The sequence below is a fragment of the Trachinotus anak genome, unplaced genomic scaffold (assembly GCF_046630095.1).
Source record: "Trachinotus anak isolate AG129_WGS33_773 ecotype Australia unplaced genomic scaffold, CSIRO_AGI_Tana_v1 ptg000011l, whole genome shotgun sequence".
Lineage (NCBI taxonomy): Eukaryota > Metazoa > Chordata > Actinopteri > Carangiformes > Carangidae > Trachinotus > Trachinotus anak.
This window is the reverse complement of record NW_027273862.1, coordinates 17,939,444-17,960,615: the sequence shown is the minus strand read 5'-3', so window position 1 is coordinate 17,960,615 and position 21,172 is coordinate 17,939,444. Positions and strand designations below refer to the sequence as shown.

Below are 21,172 nucleotides of genomic sequence, written 5' to 3'. Positions count from 1 at the left end.
TGGTTGTCAAGATCTTTTGCTGAATCACCTACACTCATGCTGAAATCGTGGGATCAATGAACAACATATGTACCACACTTTATTTGTTATATGTTTATTAAAAATGACCACATAATTTACAACAGACAGCCTATATTTACCAACATCTGTTTATTATTTGTTATTTATATCATATTTAGAAGAGAACACGTAATGCTCACACAGTAATACATCTTTTGAATAGTGCACTGAGATCAATTCTAAATACATATGTAACCTAAGGTTTTAGAAACTGGACTTTTCCAAAGCTTTGGATTGACAAAACAGGAGATAAACAACACAGTTTGGTCCATCTTCTGCTGCAGGTGTATAAGTGGGACCTTCTCTCTGCCTGTGTGTCCGGTGAGTTGATGTTTGTTACTCCTCTGCACACTGGCGCTCTTGAGAAGCAAGAGCTTTGCTGGAAAACAAATAGCGTTGGATGAGCTGGGTGCGCCCACAGAGCTTATAAGCAACCGGCAGGAAAAGTGACAGTCTCACAGCTAGAAGCTGTGCACTGTGTGCACGTACTGCACAAACATATTCATACAGACATGCACACATGGTGGACACATGCATGTATACAAGTACATGCGTGAGAGAAAGAAAAAAAAGAAAGAAAGAATCCGCTCCATTTTACATGACTGGATTTCAAATTGAGTCCATCAGGCGGAAAGGTGTCCATACTTATACGTCTGATGTAATGTTCACGCTCTGAAAACCTGGCTCACACTCAGCTGAAAACTGACTGTCTCAAGGGGGAAAGATACTTTAGACTAGAAAGAGACTTTACGACAGTTTACGTTTCATCTAATACTGTCAAACAAATATCTAATTACTTTGAACTATATCTCCATATATCAGCAGCATAGTTTATGGCAGTGAACCAGACGTAATGATTGCTTTTTGAATTTTCAACCTGCTGGAACAGTACACTTCTGTCTGTGCTATTTTTAGCAGTGATCTTATAATGTTACAGCTTTTACACAGATATATCAATTTCGATGAGAGGGTGTGGGTTTTTGTTGTGATTTCTACAAATGCAAATGAATAATGTCTCAAGTTTTCAGCATTTTTCTGGTGTGGTTCTACATATTATTAAGGACTGTTCAGCACCAGGCACCAGAACTGAAAGGTCAGTAATTGATAATTTTACAGATAAAAAGCTGTATGTGTGGTATTCATGACAAAGCACAATGTACGGCAGCAGGGCTCTGAAATGCTGTATGTGCTCGAATATTGTCTAATCTGTTTTTATCTGTAGTGTAGGTCCAGGAAGTCTGCAACTGCTGTAAATAAAGTTGAACTATAGTGTGTTTTATATTTCCATCTGCATGTTTAGATGGTGGTGGTTCATGCTTTGGTCACAAGCATGATGTGATCTCCCTTTATTTTAGAGGGGGTGAAGTAAAGTGTCCCCAGTTTTACTAACTGTAATTGCTTTATCATAAGAACCCCCCCCCCCCCCCCCCCCCTTTTTCTTTTTTCTTTTTTTTTTTTGGATGGTCAGAGCGAGAACGTGAGGGACTGTGTTTCTGACTATTGAAAAGTTATTTACTTGTCAGTTTTCTGGCACAGTGGGTGAAAGCTCCCCTTAACAGCAGGCCCACCTGCAGCGAATAAGTAACACACACACACACACACACACACACACACACACATACACACACACACACACACACACACACACACACAAACACACACACAAACACAAAGAAAAAAAAACAAGCTCTCACATCATATTTTATGCCTAGAAACATAAGTTGCTTTTGTTTTTATAAAGTAGAATATTTAGCCAAATTCCTTTAGAAAGAAGTTACCACTGACAGCAGGAGTTGAATATTTAAACTCACTAACTGTGGTGATTAAAAATCAAAAAAAGGCTTTTTATTTTAATGTAGATCTGCTAATAATCACATGATGGCAGTCCCCTCATGATAAAACATTCATTTGATGAAATCTGTTATATGTTTTTTGAATTGTATTGTATGGACAAATACATCTCTATCACTGGCAGCAGAAAAACAAACTGCTTGGCATTTCTATATGGATAAATGATCCACCATTTTCTGTATTTTTGCATTTCTAACTGTTTCTTACAATTCAGTTAATAAGTTTAACAGGTCAGTGGGGAAAAATATGAGCGAAAATGGGGATCTATCACTATGAAATCCTTCCTTGTTGTCACATACACTACATGTATTAAACTCTTTTTAGAACCCACAATAGATTGGGTTAATAGGTTTAAGGGGAGTTGAATTGAGACTGATACAAAGCACAATATTCCACTCAGGAAGAGAAATGTCAGCAGACAGTTGTCAGCCTCTTCTTAAATATTTCTCATTGCCGGATACTTCTAAACCAAGAGTCTATTGACTCACAGCCTTGACTAATGTTTTAGGAAGCTCTGTGTAATTATGTTTTATTTTCTGAATGTTCCGCTCTCTCAGTGAAATACATAAAGACATTGTCCCAATGGTACAACAAGTAAGACTGTTGTCACAGTCAGTGACCCTTAAATGGCTCTTTAGTGTGTGCTGTTTTCAGATGCGTCGTTCCACTAACCAGACTAAGATATTTGTGAATGTGGGGGTTAAAAGAAAACACAAGGGCATGGAAGAGACATGAGCCCACATCCTTGCTGCACTGGCAACATTAAACTTTAGCCTCTCCAGTTTGACTTTAGCCTGTGGCAGGGGAACTTGATTGAGGCCTTTGATGGGCATTAATACACCGTGGAGAGGCGGCTTTGTTTGGGAATGGAAATGAACATAAAACGGAAAGCGAAACAGGAAGGAGAGAGGCCCACAAGCTGATCTTATTTAATTTCACATAAAAGAGACATTCCATCTTCACAGGGCCTGTTTGGGCATCTCAGTGTACGAAAACCCAGACTTTCTGAACATACTGGGGATCATACACTGTGTGTGTGTGTGTATGTGTGTGTATGTGTGTGTGTGTGTGTGTGTGTGTGTGTGTGCATGCGTGCGTGCTGGTGTGCACAGCAGAGATTACTTGAGCATTATGAATCTAAAAAAGCACGGCCTGGGACATTTAGAAACACATCACTTACAGCAGCAGACTTTCAAAAACATATGAACGGAGTAACGTTTCAGTGGCACTGGCCAAGTCAGCATCGAGGAATGTTGTGAGCCACTACCTGGCCCTGCCCATGGGCAAAACATCTGTAATTAGTCTTGACCACATTCTGTCTTTTACAGTGCACAGAATGAGCTAAGCTCTGCTCATGTGTTTCATCTTCGTGACATGTAAATATCTGCAGTGTATCTGACCGAATCAAAGAATACTCTCCTGTCATATCCTCTTACAGTGTTTTCAGTGTGGGACAACAGTACTGCACCAGTGGCGTGGTGGGGTCTTTGATGATTACTTGACTATCTCAGCCCAGTTCTTGTATTTTCAGTGGTGGCAATGCAAACATTTGGAAACATTTTCTTTCATTTCAAAACCTTGCATATTTTTTTGCAATGAAGAAAGTGTTCACAGGGCAAATTGAGAATTAGACTCACACTTGTTTTTACCATTTTTTATTTCTAACATATATTAATGTGTATTATACATTTAATATTAATTCTTATTATTATTATGAGTGAAGACTTGTGATTCTTGTAAATTAGATTTAACTCAGATATATGCAATGCAAATCAGTTTCAAAGATACACTGTAAAATATCATAAAGGAATTTAGTGGAATCAACTAATCTTTTATCATTAGTTTATCATAAGTTTCATTGATTTCAAGGTAATTAAAATTTTCAGTTCAATTCAAAACATCTAGCAGGAAGTTCCCCCAAAATTATATGTTGAAGTTACTTTTTAGAGAAACATTATTAGCATTAAACACACTTTCCAGCATGCATTGTTTTAATGTTAAAACTCCATCAGTAACTCTTCTTTTTTGTTGTTTAAAGAAATCTTACACGATGAAAATTTGCTGTCTGTTTTAATATATATATATAAATATATATAGTGGAATCAACCACTATATGCATCCATATATAAATATATATATATATGTATATGTATATGTATATGTATATATATATATATATATATATATATATATATATATATTCTAAGTTCTAAGTCAGTTTTACATTACAATAACTCATGAGACTATTTTGAACTAACTACTCAAGTTTCTTTCAGTGAACTCACATTATTAAGGCGAGGGGGTTGGGGGTGTTTGCACTGGATTTATTAGTATTTTCCAAATTCCTTAAACTGAAAATCTAACAACATACATAATGTTCGCTCTAAATTCTCTGAATTTTTTAATGTTATATATTAGATATGCTGCAGTTGTAGTGACGCACTGCAGCCAGTATCAGTCAGCCAAGGTGCACTTTACTTAAGGTAAACTCGAGTTTTACTGGCATGTGAATACATTTCTATGATGGTACTTGTATCATTCAGTCTAACTCTGAACTGGGCTTCTGTATGACAGCTCACTGTGGGCTTTGGTTCAAAGGACAGTGATAACACACTGTGTTTTGATGAATGTCAGAGAACCAAATTTTACACAGATGTATGAACGCTCTTAATGCTTTTGATTCCGTGAACAATGGATCACATTAATTCTGTATGATTTACCAAATGAAACACAGATATACGAATATGATTTTTGCTGTTTATGTGGTAACACATTGAAATAGTCCTAGAGCAACAACAAAGAGAAGAGACCTTAGACATTAGTATGCATTCTTTATTTTTGGGGCTTTTTAAATTTGATGGTCTAATACTTTGTGTATTTGCGGCCTTAACTTGATAATTTGGTGGTTGGTGTAGCTGAAAACAAATTACCAGCTACAAACCAGTAAAATAACTCAACCCATCAATTTTTCTTTAATAAACATACTGCCCACAAACAGAAATGTGTTTACTATAATTTCTGTAGACAGACAGTCATTTTCAATCACCTTCTTTGTGTATTGTCTCTGTTCTTTTTCGTCAGTAATTTGCTGCTGTAAACAAAGAAAGGAGGTCTGCTGTAAAGAAATTAACTGAAGAACAGAACCACAGTTTTTTGGTACTGGTTGGGTGTAAAGGTCAGCTGCCTTGTGTCTACTTTATGGTCTCACACATTATAAGGTTTACATAAAAACTCCACAAGCCAAAAATCAACTTAGTCCAATTAATGTGTTATGAAATCACACTGAAGTCAGAGATCGCGTCTTATGTTTTCCTTTTCCTTAGCACTGCTTCTTTATGAGTAACAGTACACAGGTCCATGGTGCTATGTGCGTATGGATCATGTTTATGGTTGGTAGTCTGCTTTGTCTCCCCTTCGCAGTAGTACACAGTTTGTTTTTTTTTTTAGCTATCATATCATGTAGTTATAATATCGAGTCCTGAGTGTGTGCTGCAGAACATACTGGCCATACTGTTGCTTTGTTCATGTGTGAGTCAGGTTGTGTCAGCTTTCTGCTGAGCTTCCCAAATGTGTGAAATAGCTTCTCCTCCCTCTCTTTGTCCCAGCAGTGAGAAGCGGTAACACACCTGCAGGCTCACACATCTATGGCCAGTCTGAACGAGGGTCTTCTGGGTGAGGATGAGCTGAGCCTCTGCCTGTTTGAAGCTCTGCAGCAGATTTTTATGTGCCGCTGAAATTGTTTTCACATGAGTCGGGGACTGCACTGCGCCAGCACTTTTTTTGAGCAAATTAAATGAAGAAAGAGGGGAAGGCAAAATTGGACTTATCTTGAATTTAATTCTTTCAAAAAGTAGAGAAATAATCTGTTCTCGCTTCGTTCTTAGTAAGAGTTTGGGTCGGTGTATAGAGAAACAGCCTGCACCTTCATTGCCCACAGTGCCAGTGAAACATCTGCTGGACTTCCCATGGAGCAGCTTTAAACATCTGGCACATTGTGTCAGGTTCAAAGATAGAACAGGTTAGCTCCAATAGGACCTCAGTGTTTCTGGTTCATAAGCACAGAATCTGATTTCCAAATGTGCTTCAGGTTTAAAAAAACATGCATGTGATATGAACACAAATGTGGAGTCACCATTTTTATCCTAAACTTTTTTTTATATCAATGCTGTAATTGCATTACCTCTTGTAAAGTCTCCACCCCTCAGTCTTACATGTTTGAGCATGTCTTTGTTTGCACAGTATACATTGAATGTACAAAAGTTTATTTGTGTTGACCATGCATATCAGTGCAGCACGATGTGGATTCAGTTCAGGGTTATTATTTTGCATCTGCCTTCTTTAAAAACACCTTCATTTCCAGGTTGTGCCGAACTTGCAGAGACCTGGAGATGGGGACCAGCCCATCCAGACCTTCAACATGCACAAAATTCACAGATGAAAGTTTATTAGGATCCGGAAAAATGTTTTCCATATGTGACTGACTACCTCCAGAATCTGGTGTTGATCTTGGGATTCCTCCTTCACTGATATGATCAGTTGAGAGAATTATCCTGCTTCATCAAATTCAGAGCACACCCAGCTGACCCACACAGCACGCAATACAGGGAGGTGTGTGTGTTTGTGTTCATGTATTTCTGAGTAGACAGGTTAAAGTTAAAGCTAGCAGACTGCAGATTCTTGCAATCAGATGACCTCAGGAAGATGTTATTGATCAAACTGTGTCGTCTCATTCAACAGTCAGGATGTTCTTTTGTGGTGGGATGTGAGAAGCTGGTAGAAGGACAAACTTCATTCCTGACTGCCATGCTTTTAAGCTCAGAGGGCGAGAAAAACAAGGACTTCTGCGGCGAAGTGTTTCGCTGCTTACGAGCTGCTAATTGTTCAGGTTTAACCATGACCTTATTGCGCTGGTTGATTTAAAAGCTTTTCATGCTGAGAATAAAACTGTAAATGTGTACAAAACGATTATCCGCCTTTCACATCAGGCTCACATTACTTTCAGCAGATGCTTTTCTCTAAAACAACATACATTTTCCCCGGCTCAACGGGAGGGTTCAATATCTTGGTCAAGTTCGCTGACATGTGGACAGGAAGAGCGGGGATTTGACCCTCCACCTGAGATACCCTCACAGTATAGGTAATAACAATGGGGCCAGCCCTCATGCTGCAGTACACATAGCTGTTAATAGTGAATGTTGTCTCTGAGCACATACTTACAAAGCTATTAAGAATGTTAGACACAGAAAAACTGCTGCCATCAAACAAATTCTTGACTGTTCAGCAGACACCCACTGGTATTTAATTGCTAATACTTGGTATGTTTGGTAACCTCTCTTGCCTAGTGTGTTCCCCTACATATAATTTAGTTCCCGAGAGCAACCTAAGAGCAGAAAGCTTTTAGGGAGGTCTTCACTTGGGCTTAGAGTCTCTGGAAACCACAGCCGCAAATATGTCCACAGGGCTCCTCTAAGGATAATGACGCTTGAACACGGTGATTACGCAGCTGACAACAACAAAAGTGATGGCAGTATTTTTTTAAATGTGCTACTGTATGTATAAAACCAGTGTACCTTATGTATTGTAGGCTGCTGTGAGCAACAATATGGTGGCCAACTTCCAGATAAAAGAACAAGCCGTCATTTGAGGAACAATCTGGACTGATTCCAAAAATGTAAAAATGTCATTTTTTTGGTAAATCTTTTCATTGTTTGTGGGATGCCTACGTTGAAAAGATGTCTTTAATACTTCCCAGTGTCAAATGAGCCTAAGAACTGCTAAAACAACTGAAGTGATGCACATTTTTAAATTCCACTGTATGGTAAGTTAAAAACAAGCAGTGGAGACATGTGATACTAATGTGTACCAGTATGAGGAGACTTCAGAAACGCTGCACTGGCACCTCACCCAACTCCAACCACTTCTGAGAGATAATGCTGTGCAAATAGGTTGCAGGCTGCAATCTAGAGGGCACTGTATTCTGAATAAATTACACAAATGTCCAGCAATTTGTTGTCTCCCTCCCTACCACCCCGTCTTTGTAAATGTCCAGATGCTGAAGTGTTGGCTGATGCTATCAGGTTTTTGGTTCCATTAGCTCTGTTTTCATTGTGCATTTCGTTGTTTCACATACAGTACTTCTTTTATCTTTTTCATTCTTTCAAATGTATACTTATAAAAAAGATAGTTTAGCTTAGGATTTTCTAAAAGTTGCAAGTCTTCAAAGCAGACAGTTGCGTTAAACCCAGACTCGCTTGCAGTACAGTTACAGTTACAGTCTGGAAAACCGCTGAAGGGCCACTGCTGCCAAAAAAGAAAAGTTAAACTATTATTAATTTTTTGAAAGATGACATTGACTTGAGGCCAACTGCCTCCAATTTAGACAAAATACAAAGCTCGATATTTTCAAGGTTGCAAACCAAAGAGCTCCTGACTCAAACTAACCCCAGTCTTGTTACTAAAATTTCAGCACCCCACCATGAAACTCAAAAATGAAAGTTGATATAAAACCATAATTTATCTGGCCTGGTTTTATGAGGTTTTCCAACTGATTTGTTTCAATAGCAAATACCTTATTATATTAGAAATCCTTATTGGTTTATAACAGCATAGTCATATGAAGGAGTGTGTTTGGATTAGGATTAACCACTGATTTCCAAATTTTTTTATGATATCTGTAATACTTTGACACTGAAAACCCTTAATTGGTGATCTCCTTTTTAAAGTTGTACTCAGTGAGTTTTCTGGGAGAGCACAAAGAGAACAAACCCACAGTCTTGCTGCGATGTACTACAGTATGGCAGAATACACTTATCAAGCAGAACAACATGGACCTGGATCCTCTGTTGAATACATATCCAAAATTACACTTGTAGTACTGCCTTTGGTCCTCTTTGTTTTGCTTGTTCAATGGTCTTCACCAGCCACCGTTTACTTCACCTCCACACACATCTCATGATGGGCAAGGAGCACAGCAACAGTCATAGTTGGTTTGTTAAAACACACCCAATCTAAAACCTCGATTGTGTTCCTGTGCAGCTAATTTACATGAACAAATACATGTTTTAGTAAATACAATTCTGACAGTGATGAGGTTTCCATCAGCTTTTAGGTTTATATTGAATCTGTCTTCAAACTGCTCACTGCTAACCTATTTCATTTGTTTTCACACAATAACAGCTACTGGCTACTGAAGCATGAATAGCAGTTTTATTAATTTTTAGGCAACTCAACTCTTGTCAGTTAGGTTTGCTTTTTAAATATTTAATGAACACCACATTATTCAACTAACCAAATGTTTTAGCAGTGTAAATCTAACACCATGTGTGGCTCAAACCTAGGTCCCAGGACTAGACCAGCACATCCACCTCAACCTCACCTCTATGACTTTGGTGCAGCATAGATTGGACTGAAAATTGCAATTGAATGTAATCTAAGGAGCAATCATGGTTTCTTTTGCAAATTAAATGGAGGGAGACAGTGTTGCTATTGTTGCCCACAGTTTTACATGAGAGCTGGTGGGGTCTCATCTATTAAAAAAACAAACAAAAAAAGAAAAAACAAAGCACACACAATTGTTCTTTTTTTTCATTGGTAGAACTGATAACCTATTCACAAAAATAGTCACTGGTTCAATTTTAACTTAATACAAGACAAGACATTACAAAATACTCCAAAATACTGAGCAGCACTGTTTCAATTTGCTTTAAAAATACAGTGGAAGACAAAGTCTAGATACAAATCATCCATTAATCTTGTTTCTAAATAATAGCAAGACTCATGTACTCTCTTATGTTTTACTTTAATGCATTGCTTGCTGAAATCCTCCCATTTTGCTGTTGTGTATAAATAAGGCACAAATAAAAAGTCCTGCCAACCCTATTTTTAGTGAGAGCAGACCAGGTTATTTTACTCCCTTGGTCATTGCTCTGGTGTATTTACCTCTAGCCAGTTACTGTATCTTCAATCCAATGTGAGAGGGACTTAATGAGGGTTTAACAAAGGATTCTATGTGTTTCTTTCGCGTGAGATACAACTATGTTTCTGGCCTCCTGTAGTAGGTTCTCTGTTTGATTTAACTGTAAAATGCAGTGAAATGAGTGACAGGACAGTTATACAGTTATAGATCTGGTGCATTGCTGTAACATTTGGTAATGATGTTTCATTTTGTTGCATAAAAACATTTTCAAAAGGGGTCATCTGGCATCCGATGCATTTTCGTGACACAGTGACAGATGTGGACTGTCATGTACTTTGCTTGAGCTGATATGCATATTCAGCTCTTTCACTGAGGTACACTGGCAGAGAAAAGAGAAACACAAACAGGTGGTGGTGAAAAGCTCCTCAAACAGGGGTCCAGCAAAGGAAAACAGCCAAGACTCTCCCTCCACCGGTGTAAAGCCACGTTCTCTGGAACAATGTCGCTGGGATAAAAGTTGACTGTGATCTCCCAACTCAACCTTTGACCCTGACAGTATTTTGATTAGAGGAGGCAGGATCCTGTGCATCCTTAGCGTTTAATCTCAAAGACTCAGTCAGAGCTGGACAGGGGGTGCTGCGGGAGGGCTGGAGCAGACCCTCCTGTGTTTATTTTGGTGGGCAGATAGGAGTCTCGCAGCAAGGTGCTTGCTGTCATCGCTGTGACCTACGAACCCGGGCAGCCGGACATCACCAAGTCTCCAGAGAAGAGGGCCACAGCAGCATGTGGGACGCTCAGTGAAGGGGTCAAAGGGCAGAACTGCTGCTGAACATGTGCACAGATGTCAAGAAATAGCCTCACTGAATTTTTTTAACTTGGTGTGGTTTTTTTTCAAAAAAGGTTTGAGTAGCCAGCCAACTGAAAAAAGTAGTTTGTCAAGGGAAATTTCTGTATTACCTGATATGGGTTGTAAACTCTATGTGTATCAAAAGATTTGACGTGGTGGCTCTGGATGAAACTGAACTTTTTTGTCTATTCACTTTGGTTTAACAAGCATGAAGACACATTAAACATTGTAGCATTTAATTATAAAAATTGTATTTTATAAAATCTTCATCAAACATATGTTGCAACTACATGAGCTTAAAGACTGCTTGATTCCAGGGCACAGACAGCAGGAGAGAAGCAGCCATAGACCTGACATATCTGTGAAAAAGCCTTTACATGAACAAATAGATGAACAGTTTGTACAGTTTGTCTATTTCTGGAAATGTCACTCAGAAGACGTGTTTCGTGTTGTTGCCCACATGTACAGAGTGACAACCGAGACTCTTACATAAGGCTGTCTGCATGTACTTGAATGGTAATATGGTTTTCCCTGTTGCATTATGGGTTGACTGCAGTGGCTGCATAGTGGATGCTATTGTTTACTATCAGGAATTGGAGCACAATGGGGAAAAATAGTACTGAAGGATCCCTCCCTTTCTCTATACTCTATAGCAATAAAGGGTTTGAGGCTTATATCCCCAAATAGTTAGAGTCCTGGAGATTATCCTCTCCCATAAAAATGTCAGTTCAAAACCTCTGCTTACAGCAGCTTCAGGAAATCCTTGTGTCAGCTGCACTGCGTATGTTTCATCTTCATCTTATATCATACAAAGTAAGTTTCTGGGCTGCAGCACTAAATTCTTTAGATTTATGGTTTTTGTGTGTCTTTCCTTTGTGTCTGTGCTGAAAAATCCACAAAAAAAGTGGCAGGGCCCTTCACAGAGTGATACAGAGGGATCCTCAAATTAGTAACAATAATACAAACTTTCTTAGTGTTTAAAAAGCAGACAAGAGCTTACCACAAGTTCACAAAGTCTTACAGTGTGTCTTTGAGTACAACAGAGATCAAATTCCTAAACTTAGGAAACTAACATCAATTACTTTTCATGTTTCAAGGTTTTGAAGTCAGCCCCTCTGCTGAGTGCATCTGCTGCTCAATAACAATCCTGTGACAAGGATTGGTGATTGTGCATTGTTGAGCTACAGATACATTGAGTGGTGAAACAACATCGATGACCAGCATTAAATCCCCAGTGACCTTTTTTTGGCAAAGGTCAGCACCAAGAGAAAACAGAGAGCCCTCTCACTAGTCTAATATCCTGGAATGTCCTGGAAGCGGCGAGGAAAAAAAAGTCCTTTCAAACATTATCTTAATCAGAGTCATGTTCTTTATTTAATTTGAGAAGACATGCGCACAGACGCAGATGCTCCTTTCTTCAGACGGTCATTTATTCACTTAAGCAAGTTTGAGGAGTCATACAAGAATGAATGGTGACTATTTCTGCCACACATACAGCATACTGTCTGATTGTCCTGAGGCCTTTTCTCCTGTCAGTTTATTTGCTGACGGTGGATCCAAATATTAAATTAATTCAGAGAGAAAGAGCTAAGGACTGAAAACACAAATATTAAATTCATAGATCACAGCCTGTACATCTTCACTGGCCTGCTCTTTCTTCTGTGCCATGTGTCTGTATTTGTGGTTGTTATGTTGTTATTATATGACAAATGAAACTAAGATAAACTAAGCGCAGTAATTGGTGCCAATTTTTTCCTTGTTTGGGTTTGTTTGTTTCTTGTGAATACATGAACATTATGGCCCACCTACCAGTTTATTATATACATTTATTAGTTCACTATGTGGCCATTATATGTGCATGCATCAGTGGGACAGAATAATAGAAATACCTCTCAATGTAATCTGGTCCAAAACAACCATTAACAGTCGGTTTTATCATCTTCACAGCTGTAATTGAAACTTGCACATACATCCTTTCATCTTAATGTTTACACCTTAATATAAAGAGCAACAGGTGCTGATCAGTGACGACCCAGCTGAGGTGTGTAAGCAACAACAAACAATAACTTGATTGTATTTTGTCAACAACACATTTTCATATGTTCTTTGTGTTTTATAAATGAAATCAAAGATCTACACCAGAGGAAAAATTACAGAAGCCTTGTGTAGCTTATTTTAACATGTTATTGTGCTCACATATTATATAGCACATGCTCTGTCACGCTTACAAACAACAAAGTTAAACAACCCACTGCACTGGACTGCATCAGAATTTTATATTTACTCTCTGTTGCCTACTTTATTAATCACACACATAACATGTTGAATGAAACCTTCGTTGAAACTTGTGATGTTTTGAAGTATGTGCTACTTCCAATAGTGAATAAATATTTAAACTGTGTTTTAAAATACTGTTGCATGTGCTGCTTCTGTGATCAAGCATCAGTTCAATAGAGAAACATAAGTAAAAAATAATAAGCAAGAAGTTTTTTAAATTACAAACATCTGTGAAGTTAATCATGGAAATTTGTGTCCTGGGTTTTCTTTCAAATCTTAGTCATACTATATCTCTATGAAAAAACATTGGTTAATTGAAATTCTAATTAGTTAATCACGTTTTTAGTCTATATCTCGACACAATAATTCTTGTAGCAGTAGCAGTAGACGCACAAGTAGAAGTGCTCTAGCTGCCACAGGTTAGGGTCTTTTGGAAGAGTGGGACATTCATATTGTTTCTGTGCTCCAGCCACCTCCTTGGAGACATGTATGTCAGGTTCTGGGAGCTGTCATGCCGGCAACAAAGCCCTGTTCATCCTGCTTCAGGGTGACCAAGTGATTCCAATTAAAGCTGCATGTGTTGTTTACTGAGGCTGGGGTCGTGCAAGTCAAACATGAAGGAGTCTGATCTTAGAAGTCGAGAGCAGAACCTTGGATCTCTCTGTCCTGAGTCTGTTCAGACAAACATTGAGATCTGCTGTCTTACTTTTTGACCAGGTGATTAAAGCAGTCTGTCAGCCTCATGAGACCTTTCAATTTTTACAGTATGCTTGTACAGTACAATAAGAAACCTTCATAAGCAACACAGCTTATAATAACAGTACTCATTGCATACAAACAGTGATGCTTGCAAATGATCAGCCTTTGCTCTGAAAGTACAGAATATAACAGCTGAACTGAACTTAAACAATGTCAGCATATTAATTAGATCAAACTGAAGGCGAGTAGGAAAGAGCAAGACAAATCAATTTGTTTTAGTATAATATTGCATCCGCTGACTGAAAGAGAGAGGTGGCCGGACTGAGAGGACAGAGGAAGGAAAAGATAAATGAAAGAGTCTGAAGTGCCTGAGGACAAAAAAAAAAAAAAGAAAGAAAGAAAGAAAAAAAGAAAAAATACACAGCACAGAATAAAGGAGCTAACAGATGCTCTGGCAGAATCTTGTAATGCAAACTTTTTACCGTAATTCTCTGTTGTCCAAGCCTAACTTAACTATATGACACACATGAAGTTGCCGTAACAATGAGCCAAAGAAAAGACGTTTGTACATCTAAAACAATGGCAAGAAGAAGAAGTAGTAATACAAGAAGATAATAAGAAGTAGAAACAGCTTGAGGTGGTCTTGCTGTGCCGGCTGTTGAACTGGGAAACAGTTCAGACTGCTCAGTGGCAGTAATATGAAATAAAGCTACACCGCAATTCAGAAAGAGCAAATGTCACTGGATGAAGTTGGTTATTTGTTCACAGATTTTGTTAAATAGATGATGTTTATCTAGATACATACATTTTACAGATTTTGTAGATATAAGAACTCTCAGTGGTGTAATATGAAAGACTTTCCTCAGGATATTTTTCCTGACCTTATTACACATAACCTGAAACATGAACAACATGACCTTTTTGTACAGAGTTTACATGCAAGTTTGTTAGGCATGTTCCACGTTTCATTACTAAGTTTACTATTGAGTTTACTAATACATTTGCCCACACTGCAGGTGTGTGTTTAATTGTTTTTATCTAAATTCACTTTGAAAATCTATCATTATAATACTGTAGATGTGCCAACAGTAGCTTGACCTTTTGTTAGTATTGACATTTCATCAAATTTGTGTTCATGCCATTTTTTTCTTTCATTGTGGGTGAGAGTTGTGGGTCAACAGTGACAGTAAAGGCCTTTTTCACAGAAAAAAATTTGGCATCTCACTGTAGGAAAATCACAGGTGTAAATAATGAATTGGATGATGGCTGAATCTCATTCAGCTGCTTTGGTTTCAGGATTGTATTGTTCATGCTGGTTCACTGTCACACTGTTATGACTTAATGGGACACTCAAACTATACAGTGTTATTAACACCTGCACTTTTCTTACTTTGTGTCAAAATGTCTGCTGTGAAAAAGGCCTGTTGTATCATGGCCTCCACCTCCATTAAAAATTGTCTTCGTCGTTCCTCTATTGTTTGACTTTCAACTAATGCTGATGATCCTGAGGTCCCACCATGAGGCACAACCCAGAGTCGGTAACAGTGGGTTGGGCTTTAAATAACAAGACATAGCTTTTACTTGTATTTTAGCATATAATGTTACCACATTTATAATTATATTCTTATTTGGCTAATGAATAACTACATAAGTTGAGGATGCATGCAAACATTAGGTGGATTAGGTGATTACATACTATGCTAGTATGCTTGTTTCTGTTGGAGAACTCCAAATAGCATTTTCATGTTTCTCAAAACAGAAAAGGGGTTAACCAGGTTTCTGAATCTAGGATATGAAGCTTACATGTGCAAAAAAACAACGAGGATACTGCAACAACCAGACCAAAATGGGATAGTAGTGTGCATGTTTGTGCATTATGTGATGTTCCTTTTCAACAATACAGACATTTTCTCCTTGTTATGTTGAATTAATGCTAAATATACACACAGAGAATGGGACACCATTGATTGTAACAAAACAAAGGTTGGACAAAAGTCCAAACTAATATCCAAAATGAGACCTTTAGGTATGAAACAAATGTACAAAAACCAAAAAAAGATACAACATCAAAGGAAGACACTATAAACTGATTATAGAATCAACAGAAGCGTGTACAATTTGGCAGGACTTCAGTCTTTTTAGTGTAGCAAAGGGCAGACTGTTGGCCGAGTGTCGGCATTAGCTTGTGACTTACTGACTGTCAAATTTAGGGACTGTGACTGTGTAGAAAGAGGGCTCCCTGAACAAATGTCCTTTTCATTTCATGCTTTACATCCATACACTCTGCTCCTCTGCTGCTGATTCAATTGCAGCTAATTACTCAATTGAAATCACATGTATGAGCAAGTAAATAACCTATTTAAAGGATTGCGCACAAAAATAACTTTTTCTTCCTTTCGATGTTCGTGAAAGAAATGGATTCTGGTGAGTCTTGCTGGGCCAAACTTGTAAAAGAGCTGGTTCGTAGTTTATTATGTCCTTTACCTAGATATATTTTACATGTTTCTACCACCTACAGTGCAGCCACAAACAGCATCACTGAGGAAAGGCCTGTGATACAATTTTGCTTGAGGGAGCGTTTGCTCACAGAGGAAGACGTGAAAGAAGGAAATCAGGTTTGGCATGTTGACTCGAGACTAAATTTCCCAGGAGCCCTAAACGGACAGCTATTAAACTTTAATTGCTCTCCTTGCCATTTGGAAGAACTGTGAGAACACTGGTGAGGTAAATTTTAGAGCTACTGTCTGAAAGAAAGCTGTCGAATTACACTGAAGGGGCTCAGTGCTCCACTCACACCTGTCACTGAAAGGTTATCAAAGAGGTGCGCAGACATATTACAGGATTATGTTATATCAAAGGTAAAAAGAAAAAAAAAAAAAAAAACGATTACAGTGTGCTCCAGAAGAAAATACTGGATGACAACAGCACTTAAAATTTCCAAGCGCCAGCCCATTTTCCCCATCATACCAGAAAAAAAGCAGAAAAAACAGAGAGTATCTGAGCTTTGTTTCTCGATTATTTGCATAATACACTTTGATGGGTGGATACTCGTCCCAATCCCTGGCTCTTTTGTATCTGCAGATTGCAAAAGGCCTGTTTCCAGCGCCATGCAGGCTACCAAGAAGAGACTATCAAAGGGAAGGAATGGGCTTTCAAGTCAGGACCCTTCGATTGTGTTACAGATTGATTCCAGGTGAGGCAGCTTTGGGAAGTTCAGCTGGAGGAAAATTGCCCCTCCGTGCAGTGCTTGTGAGAGGCAGGGAGGCTTCACGGTTGGCATGGTGCTCCGGAATTCCAATACTACTCACGTTTGGTGGGATTTCTGAGGGATGAATGCTGGGCCTCAAAAATCTTGTTGTGGTTGATTGCAGTTACATTAAAAGCTAAGCCCAGACAAAAAAAAAAAAAAAAAAGAGGGTGTACGGAGCGCCTGGCTGTTTGAAAAAAGCACACTGAATAGCTGGATAGCACCACAGTCCACAGACAGTAATTGCCAATATAATGTTAGAAACATGCCTTTGATTCACTCATAAGATAAGTCCTGGATTTATTTTTCAAAACAGACATTTTCCAGTTCCACTCTGGTGTTAACGTGATTTTGAAAATGAGCGGTTCATGTTCCTCTTTTTCACACATGCTATTATGGCAGGAAACTATCTCAAGGACTCCTGGCACAGATGTAGCATACACATTGGAGAAAACAGGGCTCCTCAAGTACATTTTAACACAACACAGCCATACATAACCTTTGTTCTATTTACCTCTAACACAGCATTGATTTATTGCCAATTTCTCAGACCACACTCACAGATTATGTAGAGATGTGTATATATCAGTAAAGATATGACGGGCTGTCCCTTAGCTTATCTCCTTGGGGGAACAACATTCTTCTCTGTGGATCTTCAGCCTTACACAAAGAGATTTTCAGAGGAATTTGACCAACCGTCATCAGCTTTATCTTCTTTTGATATACTACTACCCACCACACCGAGCCTCAAAGTCAGGGCCATCTGTACAGTTAAACACTTCTTAAACAAGTCCTCAGGGAAACTCTAAACAGACCCCAAAGCATTTCACACGTACGCAGAGAGTGTTTCTGTGTGTTTGCTGCGAACGTGCTGTCAGATCTGATTTGAAACAGGTTATATGCGGGAGGGACAATTAGGTGGACACAGAGCTGAGCCATACACAGGCGTGCCAAGCCATGGTATTATGCATCACTCACCTGTCTGGCCAAATAAACCGAGACAGGGAAACATCTGCTCATGTTTTCAAACTGGGCAAAAATGTCTGTCCCATTTTGTTCTTTGGGGATTTTGAAGCTGTGCAGCAAAAACAAAATAGACTATTTTAGCTTTCTGCTGCTCCTGATGAAGGTCACTTTAATTTAATACATTAACATACATACATACATACATAATACATTGAAATCACAGTCATTACGTTTATCTCTTTAGTTATTTCATTTTCACTTCATTTTCTAAACATTTAACTTGATCATTTTTGTAGTTGCAGCATCATGCTCATGCTTGTGAGAGGTCCAACCTGTAAGATCACTCAGTGGAGATGCAGATAAAAACGAAGAGGGAAGAAAATTTAGCTTTGCAATAAAATAAAAAAAAAAAAAAGGACGTTTCTACCTTCACTGAGCACGGAGCACAACAACAAAGAGGATCTTGTGGAACTCCAAACAGACTACGATCCCCCCCACCTTCCACCAAGGCCACACAGAGCAAATAAGCTGTTATTCCACTGTTGTTTGGAAGGATTGTGAAGAGATTGGTCTTGTAATGAAAAGAAAATAGAAGTGATGTTCCCATGACGGATATGGTAAACTAAATTGAGAGAAGCTGCTCTGTCGGCTTGAAGTTCACACCTCTGGTCCCACAGCGTCCCTTCTCCCCCCACCCCACCTCCCCTGCCTCACATTCATCTTTCGTCCGCTAACCTCATTGACTCACCCTTTCCAAAGAACCTGATCTGGCCTAGAGGCCCATGCGCTCATGTCCTGTCGAGGATTTGTTGATTTCTCTAATCACTGTTCCAGCTCTGCTCGTCTTTGTTTGTTTTGTAGAACAAGCAGCAAGATGGCCCCGTGGAACAAAGAGAAGAGACCTGCTGGAGGACACTGCGCTCTTGATTGCATCTGTAAGGCCATTGTAATTACTTTGTCCTGCATGCTTTTGTCCTGAAGTACACTGCAGCACAATTATGTCAAGTGTAATTGTAGATGAGTTTTTATTTAAAATGTGCACGCACAGACTTAACATCAAATACACAAAATTAATTCTAGCTTGTTTAGTTCTGTCAACGTGAGACTGAACACTGGTTCTTGTCATTTCAAAGTTGTTGTAAGATCTGAATCTGGGAGACGAGATGCACGGAGTGGAAGGAGAATGCTACTGAGAATGAAAACCATGAGGGGAAAGAGGAGGAAGTGCTGTATTTATGCTGTTCATGCTCCTCTCTTGTCACTGACAGAGGGGAAACAAGCCCTGCTGGCTATCTGCATGGTTTGGCCTTATTTCACTGACAGGAGAGTCTGCAGCCTCTGAAGCCCTCTCTGTTCCTCCTGTGGCAGTTACAGTGTGTTTAAAACCAGAACCACAACTCTGTTCCTATCCCGAGGAACCCAGACGTGTACCCCCTGACCTCCAAAAATGTTAATTGATATGAACTGAATGGGCATGATGGGGGCTTTATTATATTGTACAACCAAAAGAATTGTTTTTTATTGAGTAAAAGTGACAGTGGCAGTTCATTATCATAAAATGGCCTCGAAAAATCTGTATTATTGAATAAGCAATAAAATTTATTTTAAGGACACAGGGGCATGGGACATCAAAGGCCTCAGCTTCAGCACAAAGTCCGAGCATCTCTGCAGTCTCCTCTTTCCCATGCAGATACAGAGCAACAGGAGGGATTAGTCACAGCTTGACATAAGTCAAAGCAAGACAAGCCAAACAGATGTCATGTTTGACCAAGATACATACGGTTAGCGCATATGGAGGCTACTGCAGCACTATGTGCTTATTAGTCTTGTTAATATAAGGAAACACGCCTAACAGCCAACAGATTAGCAAGTCAGAAAGAAGCAGGTTTTCCAAGTGCACAGCAGTTATTATGAAATGCAAATGCAAATGCTTTAAAAAGAATTAAGAAGGTCAACCGTGTGTCTTTACATTAGCATGAAGAGTTTATTTGTGCATTTATTTAGTCATCTGTGTCTTGATTTTTACTTGTATGTCTGTATGGGTGGGTGAATACAGATTTATTGCCTGCTTTTGCCCTAATGTATGATGTCTCACAAACCAAAAAAATCCCACCCTGAACACAGCTCTTAGCAGGCTGAGAATATTTTTTTGCTTATTTGCTCAACAAAAACAAGTTTGGAAATTCTTGCCGACCATAAATTTCAGGAGTAAATTTCCAACTCAGGAGCTAACCCAATCCAAATTAGAGGCAGTTACTGCTCACACATGTTGGTACATAATTGCAAGTGTATTTGCGTCAGAAGTTGTGCTAGATGAGGCTGCTCTTTGAAAGTTCTGCTCTGTTATCAGTTTTAAAACTACATGTTAAGGATATTTTTCCCAGACTTAATAAACCAACTTAATTTAATGGTTGATGATGGGAAAGTTGCCAAGCTCAATTTTCTTTGGTCTGTTTTTCTCTACCTGGTGTAACATAAGGCTGCCTCACAATGAATGCACAGTCACACAACCACCAATACCACTTGCAGCTTTAACTACATAATGAAATGTTGCGCCTCAGATGTCAGTCACACACTATTTCCCTCTCTCTGTTTCTCTGCCTGTATCTCTATCCACAGTATATCATTGAACTAACATCACAACACTTTTTACACACTTTTTACTTCTGAAAGACTTTTAACTGTAAGAAACAATTCTGCTTTCCTCGTCTATGTTTCATTCATATTACCAACAATGTCATTATAGAAATTATCACATATTTCTTCACTAAACAATGTGACAGGATCATCGTTGCTGGTAATAAAGAGGTACAACAACCAGACAGACAAACATAAAGCCATAATCCATGTTTATTTATTGAAAACATTTGGTTTTCAGTGATATGATATTTCACATTTAAAGTTTTAATAGTCTTTGGAAAGTTGGTGGAATGAGCATGGATTGAACAAGAATGCCACAGTAATTAATAAGACATTTCTTAACTCCATCAACACTAAAACATTTTCAAATTAAATGCCATTTGGTATAACTAATACTTTATAATTTGAAACTGTTAAATGCTACATTTTTACATGAGGTTGTGTTCCACCCTAACCTTGGTGTCCCTGCTGAGAGAACATTAAGATGACACACAGTGAATAAATAATGAGATTTGGGTGGTTAGAAATGTTTCCACAAGATCACTGAAAGCGTGCCTCTTTTCCTAATATGCTAAGTTCAAGTATTTTACCAATAAGGCTGTGTAATGATGACCAGTACATGTGTAAATACACACATGCAAAACAAACAGCAAAAGACAACATAACATAT

The 21,172-nt window shown here is 38.6% G+C and overlaps 1 protein-coding gene and 1 long non-coding RNA gene across 4 annotated transcripts in view; one reads left to right on the top strand and one right to left on the bottom strand.

Moving 5' to 3' along the window:
• Positions 1-21,172, bottom strand: part of saa (serum amyloid A) — a 323,028-nt gene that overhangs the window by 203,108 nt on the left and 98,748 nt on the right. The window contains exon 1 of one of the 2 annotated variants that reach the window (XM_071488634.1): positions 3,015-3,020. The exons of the other annotated variant lie outside the window; for it this stretch is intronic. The gene's annotated coding sequence lies outside the window, so the exon portion shown is untranslated. Of the gene's footprint in view, positions 1-3,014; positions 3,021-21,172 lie in introns of those variants that run through there. 2 annotated transcript variants of the gene reach the window in all.
• Positions 15,980-20,444, top strand: LOC139628088 (uncharacterized). Of its 2 annotated transcripts, XR_011692682.1 has the most exons (5): positions 15,980-16,073; positions 16,168-16,264; positions 16,731-16,842; positions 18,724-18,797; positions 18,996-20,444. It is a non-coding gene; the product is annotated as an uncharacterized lncRNA (long non-coding RNA). The 2 variants fall into 2 exon arrangements; XR_011692681.1 differs by having other exon boundaries at positions 15,982-16,073; positions 18,724-20,444.